Consider the following 12,762-nt stretch of genomic DNA (forward strand, 5'->3'; position numbering starts at 1 on the left):
TGGCCGGAACCTGGGATTGGCTCTGTAGCTTGGCAGCCTGCAACATGTTCCATGCCTGGGCCACGTTTTTAACTCAGTGCTGCAACGATTTTTAAAAAGTACCCCAATGTTGACGATCTAGTCGTGAAAGTGTGGAGCTTGGGGGACCACTTTCGCAAGTCTACATTAGCCGCTCCTAGCCTCAATTTACTCCTGCAACGCCTATATCTGTGTGAAGCTCTCAGGATGTTTTTTCAAGGTCACCACACGCTGAAACCCTATATAAAATGTGTTGAGCAGGGTGTGTGAGCAGCAGAGACCTTTGATGGAGTTACAACTCCAAATCATAGGTTTTGTCAAAGTCAGTCATGAGGGCAAGCAATGGTTATGTGCGGTTTGCAGAAAGAAGAGAGTGAGCAATTGGAATTGGTGGACGACGAGGCCAACGACTCGATATGGACAGGGGTGATGTCTAGGGGGGAAGCAGTGCAGATGTGGAGGGAAGTGCATCACCAAAGAGGGTGGCTAGAGGCAGAGGCATGTCCATAGGCACAGGACAGGTGAATCCCAGAAGCAAGGCCAGAGGCAGCAAGGCCCTAGATGTTCACTCTTTTAGCCACCCCAGAGAAACCATCAGCCTGGACACCTCAACATCTGCCTATGACACTTTGGGGAGTTCCCCCTCATCCTCCACTTTTCCTGTCACGGCTCCTTTTGCCTGGGCCATGATGCGCCTCTTCCGAGGAACTCCACATCTCCCAGGCCTTTAATCACAGGCAGAAGAACAGCGCAACCCACCCACATGCCCAAGGTTTCAACCACCTCATCTTAAAAGTGCTGGCCCAGGAGATTTAGCCGTCCAGGCTTGTGGAGACTCAGGCCTCCTGTGACCTGCTGGCGGGTTAAGCACCTCGCTATGATGGCCCTAGCCGACACTACCTCTGTTGGTGTGCCATCCCCGCCTTGCGCCACCACGTGTCCCCTAACATAAGTGGGGCCCTGAGTTCCGCACGTTACTGTAAGCTCAACTTGACCACAGACGCATGGTCAAGCGCCTGTGGTCAGGGACACTGCCTCTCAGCAATGACAGGCTGGAAGAATGGAGTTGTGGATGGGCCCAGGCTGCAAACTGGGGTGGCCTATCTCCTCTACCAGCCCAAAATTCATGGCAGGGGTTGACTGGAAAGCCTACTGTGCTGCAACCTTGACCACACCTGCGACCTGAACGTGCTTCAGCACTGGGGTGTGGAGACCACAGCAGGTCGTGCTAAAGCAACTCAGCTTGGCCGACAGAAAACACACTTCCCCCGAGGTTAGGGATGCCATCCTCGATGCGACGGCAATCTGGTTTCCGCCGCCGCACCTGGGCCCAGGCATTTTTGTTTTGTGATAATGGCAGGAACCTGGTATAAGATGTGTAGTTTTCCAGACTCAAACACGGTCCAGACATGGCCCACGTTTTAAAATAGTTGGTGCAATGGTTCTTTGAAACCTACACCATTGTGGCTGATATACTGGTGAAAGTGCGGCCTTTATCAAAAGTGAAAAGTAGGGTATGCTACGCTGAAAACATTCATAGCACACTCCTGTCATCTTCGCACCGTTGGCTAGCAGAGGAAGACGAGGGGGATGAAGTGGCATTTGATGATGGTTTGAAGGGGAGTGGGAAGTGGAGGAAATGGAGAGTGACCCTTCCAGTTGGGGCAGGAAAGTCATTCCAAGTAACACTCTGGAACACATGGCTGACTTGATGTCTTGATGTCTAATGTTATATTAGGGGAGAGGAAAAAAAAAATTGCAAAAATAATTGACACAAGCAACTGGTGCAGAATATGATGGTTTCCGTAAACCCTCTTGGGCGTCAGACAGGATATTTCCTCCATGAGGCTCACAATTTCCATCCTCTGCACAACCACCAGGGGAACACTTACAAGGTCTGGTACACGTTAATGTTCCCACCCCCCCTCCCTGCCCAAACTACTGCCAGTTAGGGGCCTAGTGTCATCATGAGAGAAAAGTATAGGCGCATGTTGCGTGAGTACCTGGCCAACCACAGACCTGTCCTCTCCGATCCCTCTACGAATTACACTAATTGGGTGTATAATTTGGACCTGTATCCCTTGGGTTGAGCGTACATAGCCTGACAATTGGTGTGTATCCCACTTAGGTTTTGTGTGGACACACCGTGGAATGCTGGGTTTAGCGTACATAGTCTGACAATTAATGTGTATCCCACTTAGTATTGGTGGGGTTACACACCGTCACAACCTGGCTAAAGCTTCTATAGCCTGACAATTAGAATGTATGTATGCCAAGGTTTTGGGGGGTTACACACTGTCACAACCTTAGTGAAGCTTCATTAGCCTGAGAATTAAAATGTATGTATCCCCAATTAATTTGGGGAATGAACACTGACAATCCAGGTGAATATGCCAATATCCTGAGATATAGGGTGCATGTATTCACAAATAATTTGGGGAATGAACACTGACAACCCAGGTGAATATGTAAATACCCAGAAATTTAGGGTGTATGTATCCCCAAATAATTTTGGGAATTAACACTGACAACCCAGCTGAATAAGCCAATACCCAGAAATTTTAAATGTATCCCCAAATAATTTGGGGAATTAACACTGACAACCCAGGTGAATATGCCAATAGCCAGAGATGTAGGGTGTATGTATCCCCAAATAATTTGGGGAATTAGCACTGACAACCCAGCTGAATATGCCAATAGCCAGAAATTTTAAATGTATGTATCCCCAAATAATTTGGGGAATTAACACTGAAAACCCAGATGAATATGTCAATACCCAGAAATTTTAAATGTATGTATCCCCAAATAATTTGGGGAATTAACACTGACAACCCAGGTGAATATGCCAATACCCAGAAATTTAGGGTGTATGTATCCCCAAATAATTTAGGGAATTAACACTGACAACCCAGGTGAATATGCCAATACTCAGAAATTTAGGGTGTATGTATCCCCAAATAATTTAGGGAATTAACACTGACAACCCAGGTGAATATGCCAATACCCATAAATTTAGAGTGTATGTATCCCCAAATAATTTGGGGAATTAACACTGACAACCCAGGTGAATATGTCAATACCCAGAAATTTAGAGTGTATGTATCCCCAAATAATTTGGGGAATTAACACTGACAACCCAGGTGAATATGCCAATACCCAGAAATTTAGGGTGTATGTATCCCCAACTAATTTAGGGAATTAACACAGACAACCCAGGTGAATATGCCAATACCCAGAAATTTAGAGTGTATGTATCCCCAAATAATTTGGGGAATTAACACTGACAACCCAGGTGGATATGCCAATACCCAGAAATTTAAGGGTGTATGTATCTCCAAATAATTTGGGGAATTAACACTGACAACCCAGGTGAATATGCCAATAGCCAGAGATGTAGGGTGTATGTATCCCCAAATAATTTAGGGAATTAACACTGACAACCCAGGTGAATATGCCAATACCCAGAAATTTAAGGGTGTATGTATCCCCAAATAATTTGGGGAATTAACACTGACAACCCAGGTGAATATGCCAATACCCAGAAATTTAGGGTGTATGTATCCCCAAATAATTTAGGGAATTAACACTGACAACCCAGGTGAATATGCCAATACCCAGAAATTTAGAGTGTATGTATCCCCAAATAATTTGGGGAATTAACACTGACAACCCAGGTGGATATGCCAATACCCAGAAATTTAAGGGTGTATGTATCTCCAAATAATTTAGGGAATTAACACTGACAACCCAGGTGAATATGCCAATAGCCAGAGATGTAGGGTGTATGTATCCCCAAATAATTTAGGGAATTAACACTGACAACCCAGGTGAATATGCCAATACCCAGAAATTTAGGGTGTATGTATCCCCAAATAATTTAGGGAATTAACACTGACAACCCAGGTGAATATGCCAATACCCAGAAATTTAGAGTGTATATATCCCCAAATAATTTGGGGAATTAACACTGACAACCCAGGTGAATATGTCAATACCCAGAAATTTAGAGTGTATGTATCCCCAAATAATTTGGGGAATTAACACTGACAACCCAGGTGAATATGCCAATACCCAGAAATTTAGGGTGTATGTATCCCCAAATAATTTAGGGAATTAACACTGACAACCCAGGTGAATATGCCAATACCCAGAAATTTAGAGTGTATGTATCCCCAAATAATTTGGGGAATTAACACTGACAACCCAGGTGGATATGCCAATACCCAGAAATTTAAGGGTGTATGTATCTCCAAATAATTTAGGGAATTAACACTGACAACCCAGGTGAATATGCCAATAGCCAGAGATGTAGGGTGTATGTATCCCCAAATAATTTAGGGAATTAACACTGACAACCCAGGTGAATATGCCAATACCCAGAAATTTAGGGTGTATGTATCCCCAAATAATTTAGGGAATTAACACTGACAACCCAGGTGAATATGCCAATACCCAGAAATTTAGAGTGTATATATCCCCAAATAATTTGGGGAATTAACACTGACAACCCAGGTGAATATGTCAATACCCAGAAATTTAGAGTGTATGTATCCCCAAATAATTTGGGGAATTAACACTGACAACCCAGGTGAATATGCCAATACCCAGAAATTTAGGGTGTATGTATCCCCAAATAATTTAGGGAATTAACACTGACAACCCAGGTGAATATGCCAATACCCAGAAATTTAGAGTGTATGTATCCCCAAATAATTTGGGGAATTAACACTGACAACCCAGGTGGATATGCCAATACCCAGAAATTTAAGGGTGTATGTATCTCCAAATAATTTGGGGAATTAACACTGACAACCCAGGTGAATATGCCAATAGCCAGAGATGTAGGGTGTATGTATCCCCAAATAATTTGGGGAATTAACACTGACAACCCAGGTGAATATGCCAATACCCAGAAATTTAAGGGTGTATGTATCCCCAAATAATTTGGGGAATTAACACTGACAACCCAGGTGAATATGCCAATACCCAGAAATTTAGGGTGTATGTATCCCCAAATAATTTAGGGAATTAACACTGACAACCCAGGTGAATATGCCAATACCCAGAAATTTAGAGTGTATGTATCCCCAAATAATTTGGGGAATTAACACTGACAACCCAGGTGGATATGCCAATACCCAGAAATTTAAGGGTGTATGTATCTCCAAATAATTTGGGGAATTAACACTGACAACCCAGGTGAATATGCCAATAGCCAGAGATGTAGGGTGTATGTATCCCCAAATAATTTAGGGAATTAACACTGACAACCCAGGTGAATATGCCAATACCCAGAAATTTAAGGGTGTATGTATCCCCAAATAATTTGGGGAATTAACACTGACAACCCAGGTGAATATGCCAATACCCAGAAATTTAGGGTGTATGTATCCCCAAATAATTTAGGGAATTAACACTGACAACCCAGGTGAATATGCCAATACCCAGAAATTTAGAGTGTATGTATCCCCAAATAATTTGGGGAATTAACACTGACAACCCAGGTGAATATGCCAATACTCAGAAATTTAGGGTGTATGTATCCCCAAATAATTTAGGGAATTAACACTGACAACCCAGGTGAATATGCCAATACCCATAAATTTAGAGTGTATGTATCCCCAAATAATTTGGGGAATTAACACTGACAACCCAGGTGAATATGTCAATACCCAGAAATTTAGAGTGTATATATCCCCAAATAATTTGGGGAATTAACACTGACAACCCAGGTGAATATGTCAATACCCAGAAATTTAGAGTGTATGTATCCCCAAATAATTTGGGGAATTAACACTGACAACCCAGGTGAATATGCCAATACCCAGAAATTTAGGGTGTATGTATCCCCAAATAATTTAGGGAATTAACACTGACAACCCAGGTGAATATGCCAATACCCAGAAATTTAGAGTGTATGTATCCCCAAATAATTTGGGGAATTAACACTGACAACCCAGGTGGATATGCCAATACCCAGAAATTTAAGGGTGTATGTATCCCCAAATAATTTGGGGAATTAACACTGACAACCCAGGTGAATATGCCAATAGCCAGAGATGTAGGGTGTATGTATCCCCAAATAATTTAGGGAATTAACACTGACAACCCAGGTGAATATGCCAATACCCAGAAATTTAAGGGTGTATGTATCCCCAAATAATTTGGGGAATTAACACTGACAACCCAGGTGAATATGCCAATACCCAGAAATTTAGGGTGTATGTATCCCCAAATAATTTAGGGAATTAACACTGACAACCCAGGTGAATATGCCAATACCCAGAAATTTAGAGTGTATGTATCCCCAAATAATTTGGGGAATTAACACTGACAACCCAGGTGGATATGCCAATACCCAGAAATTTAAGGGTGTATGTATCTCCAAATAATTTGGGGAATTAACACTGACAACCCAGGTGAATATGCCAATAGCCAGAGATGTAGGGTGTATGTATCCCCAAATAATTTAGGGAATTAACACTGACAACCCAGGTGAATATGCCAATACCCAGAAATTTAAGGGTGTATGTATCCCCAAATAATTTGGGGAATTAACACTGACAACCCAGGTGAATATGCCAATACCCAGAAATTTAGGGTGTATGTATCCCCAAATAATTTAGGGAATTAACACTGACAACCCAGGTGAATATGCCAATACCCAGAAATTTTGAGTGTATGTATCCCCAAATAATTTGGGGAATTAACACTGACAACCCAGGTGAATATGCCAATACTCAGAAATTTAGGGTGTATGTATCCCCAAATAATTTAGGGAATTAACACTGACAACCCAGGTGAATATGCCAATACCCATAAATTTAGAGTGTATGTATCCCCAAATAATTTGGGGAATTAACACTGACAACCCAGGTGAATATGTCAATACCCAGAAATTTAGAGTGTATGTATCCCCAAATAATTTGGGGAATTAACACTGACAACCCAGGTGAATATGCCAATACCCAGAAATTTAGGGTGTATGTATCCCCAAATAATTTAGGGAATTAACACTGACAACCCAGGTGAATATGCCAATACCCAGAAATTTAGAGTGTATGTATCCCCAAATAATTTGGGGAATTAACACTGACAACCCAGGTGGGTATGCCAATACCCAGAAATTTAAGGGTGTATGTATCTCCAAATAATTTGGGGAATTAACACTGACAACCCAGGTGAATATGCCAATAGCCAGAGATGTAGGGTGTATGTATCCCCAAATAATTTAGGGAATTAACACTGACAACCCAGGTGAATATGCCAATACCCAGAAATTTAAGGGTGTATGTATCCCCAAATAATTTGGGGAATTAACACTGACAACCCAGGTGAATATGCCAATACCCAGAAATTTAGGGTGTATGTATCCCCAAATAATTTAGAGAATTAACACTGACAACCCAGGTGAATATGCCAATATCCAGAAATTTAGGGTGTATGTATCCCCAAATAATTTAGGGAATTAACACTGACAACCCAGGTGAATATGCCAATACCCAGAAATTTAGAGTGTATATATCCCCAAATAATTTGGGGAATTAACACTGACAACCCAGGTGAATATGCCAATAGCCAGAGATGTGGGGTGTATGTATCCCCAAATAATTTAGGGAATTAACACTGACAACCCAGGTGAATATGCCAATACCCAGAAATTTAAGGGTGTATGTATCCCCAAATAATTTGGGGAATTAACACTGACAACCCAGGTGAATATGCCAATACCCAGAAATTTAGGGTGTATGTATCCCCAAATAATTTAGGGAATTAACACTGACAACCCAGGTGAATATGCCAATACCCAGAAATTTAGAGTGTATGTATCCCCAAATAATTTGGGGAAATAACACTGACAACCCAGGTGGATATGCCAATACCCAGAAATTTAAGGGTGTATGTATCTCCAAATAATTTGGGGAATTAACACTGACAACCCAGGTGAATATGCCAATAGCCAGAGATGTAGGGTGTATGTATCCCCAAATAATTTAGGGAATTAACACTGACAACCCAGGTGAATATGCCAATACCCAGAAATTTAAGGGTGTATGTATCCCCAAATAATTTGGGGAATTAACACTGACAACCCAGGTGAATATGCCAATAGCCAGAAATTTAGGGTGTATGTATCCCCAAATAATTTAGGGAATTAACACTGACAACCCAGGTGAATATGCCAATACCCAGAAATTTAGAGTGTATGTATCCCCAAATAATTTGGGGAATTAACACTGACAACCCAGGTGAATATGTCAATACCCTGAAATTTAGGGTGTATGTATCCCCAAATAATTTGGGGAATTAACACTGACAACCCAGGTGAATATGCCAATACCCAGAAATTTAGGGTGTATGTATCCCCAAATAATTTAGGGAATTAACACTGACAACCCAGGTGAATATGCCAATACCCAGAAATTTAGAGTGTATGTATCCCCAAATAATTTGGGGAATTAACACTGACAACCCAGGTGGATATGCCAATACCCAGAAATTTAAGGGTGTATGTATCCCAAAATAATTTGGGGAATTAACACTGACAACCCAGGTGAATATGCCAATAGCCAGAGATGTAGGGTGTATGTATCCCCAAATAATTTGGGGAATTAGAACTGACAACCCAGCTGAATATGCCAATAGCCAGAAATTTGAAATGTATGTATCCCCTAATAATTTGGGGAATGTACACTGACAACCTGGGTGTCTATGCCAATAGCAAGAAATTAAGGTGGTATGCAGGCCCCAATTTTTTGGGGGAATTAACACTCAGAACCTGGGTGAATATGGAAAGAGCCTGAGATGTAGGGTGTATGTATCCCCAAATAATTTGGGGAATTAACACTGACAACCCAGGTGAATATGCCAATACCCAGAAATTTTAAATGTATGTATTCCCAAATAATTTGGGGAATTAACACTGACTACCCAGGTGAATATGGCAATAGGCTAAGATTTCAGGTGTATGCATCCCCCCAAAATTTTGGGAATGAAAACAGTCACAGACCTGGGTGAAGCTTCATTATCCTGGGATTTTGAATGTATGTAGAGGAAATCTGCTTTAAGGGGATTACACAACGTGACAACCGTGATGCTGCATATACGCTCTGAATATTCCAGTGTATACAAGTTAGGTATGGGTATATGGGCTGAGCATTTCAGTGTATGCCAGTTAGTTCCGGGGGGTACACTGTTAGAACGTGGATTAAGGGTATATAGGGTATGTGGGAATACACTTTCTATGCTGTTACAGCAAGGGTATTGCTGAAGTAATGATTCTTGTTCATATTGTATCATTCATGCTTGATTGTTTGACTTTCATACAGTATTTTCATATCTTGTGCAATGCTAGTTCATAGACATTGATATTGTGTGCAGGGCTCTTTAAGTAGTTTTCTCCCATAACTCTCTGTTTCTGTTACTCCTCCCTTCTTGTTGCATCATCTTCCTGGTTAGTGTTATTCTGTCTGTAACCACTGAGCAACCATCTTGTATAGCTGAGAAAAGAATTGTGTTTTGACCGTATGGCATATCATCTCTCAAGGTAAAGACAAATAAACTACCTGAAGCAACTCCATTGCATCTCTCCACATGCAGCCTGGGAACGCTGGGAATGAAATGTCAGCGCGTTCTGCTATCTGCCATTAGCTTACACATGGGAATTACAATCTCACATCTTCAGAGATTTCTCTAACGTGCAACTGTGACAGAATAGTCAAAACACAGCTTTCTAGTTAAAACAAGCTATATCTGCAGCTCCTGCAGGATCTACAGACAGCCTGCAAGCAATCACAGTCAGAATACAGCATAATCTGCAGGACGCCACACAGCCTGCAGACGAGCTCAAAGCTGTCCTCCATCTTGAGCACATGTTCTCCTCACCACAGTGAAATAAGGGGCAGTGCCATCTTTATTGACATTTTCCACGCAAAGGCACCATGTCCACAAGGAGCTAAGTGGATTCCCCTGTCACTGCATCTGGGACAGTGCATCCTGCTATCAGGGACTCAGATGTGCAGGAAACAGACTCCATGTTTCAGGATGTACAAATTGAGCGATTAAAACGTGTCAGTAAACCCACGCAAAAGATTAGAGAGAACTTTGAAATAACTAAAGAAGAGTTCTGTGATAATCTTGATGAATTATGGCGAAGAACTGAACACTATATAGAAGCGCTCTCACGCCATGATAGTGACGCAGCAAAATTGATCACTGCACTAAACCGCTTATCTGCCGCCTATGAACGCTATCAGCTACTGTCTGCAAAATACGTCACATTTCTGAGTAACGCTGATTTTGATGATGCTATAGCAGAGCTAACTGAGAGGGAGAACCTATTCCAAATGAAAGATGCCGCAGTGAAAAACGCCAGAGATAAGGCAGAACTCCGCATCGCACACCTACAAGAAGTAAGGTCCCATCAGTCTACTTCAACCAAACATACGCTGTCATCCTCCAGATCCTCTCGTTCCAGAAGGTCAGCATTACATGACAAGCTTATTGAGATCCGTGCTGATGCAGAGGAGGCCAGTGTCAGACGGTCCTTTGCTGAGAAGGAAGCAGAAATGGCGCAAAGGCAAGCAGAGGCAAAAGCTGAAATGGCGAAGAAGGAAGCAGAGACAAGCTCAACTAAAAATTCTCCAAATGGAAAGGGAGGAAGCAGCTGCCTTAGCCAAGCTAAAGGTTCTTGAACAAGCATTAGATCAAGACGCCGACCTAGACTGCTCCATTCCTGCAGAAGTGGAAGACCCAGCTGACCGCACTGCCAATTATGTGCTGAAGCAATCATCTCCTGCACCGCCTACTAAGTTACATGCTGACCGCACTGCCAATTATGTGCTGAAGCAATCATCTCCTGCACGCTTACTAAGTTACATGCACCAGCACCACTCCAAATCGACTACATGGCTGTACTTGTCAAGCATCAGATGATGCCACCTATCCAGAGCAAGGTAATTTCCAGCATCACACATGCAGGTCCTCCAGAAACTAAACCACAGCTTAACCCTTATGCTACATCATTTCACCCCGATTCATCTCGGCCCCATATGCCAGAGAATTTATACGCCCCTGGGATATCACAAGGTAATCTGGTGACACGAGGTGGGAGATCAGACATGTCGGACTTTGCCAGATATATGATACGCAGGGAGCTGATAAACATTAGTCTCTCAAAGTTCGATGACCATGCTGAGAATTATAGAGCCTGGAAATCCACCTTTGAAGCAGTGATCAGTGATCTTAACCTCACTGCCAAAGAAGAACTTGACTTGCTCAGAACTCACATACCACGTTGCTAAATTCCAGCATCTCTCACCACAAGCCAGAGAAGGGAAGTCCACATATTCTCGGATGCATTGACTGAGGCCATCGCAGCTGTTGCCTACTTGAAGGTAATCGACAACCGCACTAAAGCTCACGTTGGATTTCTGTTTGGGAAAGCTAAACTAGCCCCTAAACCTGAACATACGATCCCGAGGCTTGAACTTTGTGGCGCTGTACTGGCTGTAGAGATCGCAGATTTTATACAGTATGAGCTAGACATTCATGTGGACGATGTTCAATTCTACACAGACAGCAAGGTTGTCCTGGGTTACATAAACAACCAGACAAAACGCTTCTACGTCTATGTTAGTAACCGCATTGAAAGGATTAGGAAATCCTCTAAACCTGAGCAGTGGCACTATGTTCCATCTCATCTCAACCCTGCAGATTGTGCCACCAGACCATCATCGGTCAGTGCCTTTGCTGAATCCTCTTGGTTAACAGGTCCAGAATTCTTGCTGAACGAAGGAAAAGAAACATCTGGTCAAGACGTCTTCAATCTTCAAGATCCTGACAACGATCCTGAGATTTGTCCTGAAGTGAGTACCCTCATCACCAGGTCTGTAAGGAGGTCCGGCCTGGACTTTCACCGCTTTGAACGATTTTCTAGATGGCTGAAGCTTGTACGCACCATCGCAAGGTTAGTTCACATTGCACAGTGTTTTCACACCAAGAACGATAACTCTGAATGTCATGGTTGGCACATCTGTCACAAGCCCCTCTCTGCAGAAGATATTACACTAAGTGAGAAGTTAGTGATGCGTAATGTACAGCAGAGTGCCTTTCACATGGAACTGAAATGTCTCCGTGACAAACTGGACATTCCTAAAAGCAGCCCTATTGTCAACTTGAAGCCAGTGATTGACGAACATGGTATGCTAAGGGTAGGTGGTCGCCTGAACAAGGCCGAGTTAGAGACATTTGAAAAGAATCCTCTCATTATTCCTGCCCACCACCATGTTACTACATTGCTCATACGGCATTATCATGAGAAAGTCAAGCATCAGGGCAGACATTTCACTGAGGGAGCTTTAAGAGCTGCAGGCCTGTGGATAGTAGGTGCAAAAAGGCAGATTGCTTGATTAATTCACTACTGTGTGCCATGTCGCAAGTCAAGAGGAAAATTGCAGCAACAGCAAATGTCTGACTTGCCAGCTGACAGGACCAGCACTGAGCCACCGTTTACCTACGTTGGTCTGGATGTTTTTGGGCCATGGACAGTCTTTGCTCATAGAACCAGAGGTGGTCATGCTGAAAGCAAACAATGGGCAGTGTTATTTACATGCATGAGTGTACGCACCATACACATTGAAGTTATAGAATCCATGGACACTTCGAGTTTTATCAATGCTTTAAGACGTTTTCTTGCCATCAGAGGACCAGTAAAGCAATTGAGATCCGACTGTGGAACCAACT

The 12,762-nt window shown here is 42.6% G+C and overlaps 1 long non-coding RNA gene across 1 annotated transcript in view; it reads left to right on the top strand.

Moving 5' to 3' along the window:
- Positions 1-278: 278 nt before the first annotated feature.
- The window catches only part of LOC142195077 (uncharacterized), a 199,899-nt gene continuing 187,415 nt past the window's right edge, over positions 279-12,762 (top strand). Inside the window, exon 1 of the long non-coding RNA XR_012715062.1 lies at positions 279-408. This is a non-coding gene — a long non-coding RNA (uncharacterized LOC142195077). The remainder of the gene's footprint in view (positions 409-12,762) is intronic.

The sequence above is a fragment of the Leptodactylus fuscus genome, chromosome 2 (assembly GCF_031893055.1).
Source record: "Leptodactylus fuscus isolate aLepFus1 chromosome 2, aLepFus1.hap2, whole genome shotgun sequence".
In the NCBI taxonomy this organism is placed as follows: domain Eukaryota; kingdom Metazoa; phylum Chordata; class Amphibia; order Anura; family Leptodactylidae; genus Leptodactylus; species Leptodactylus fuscus.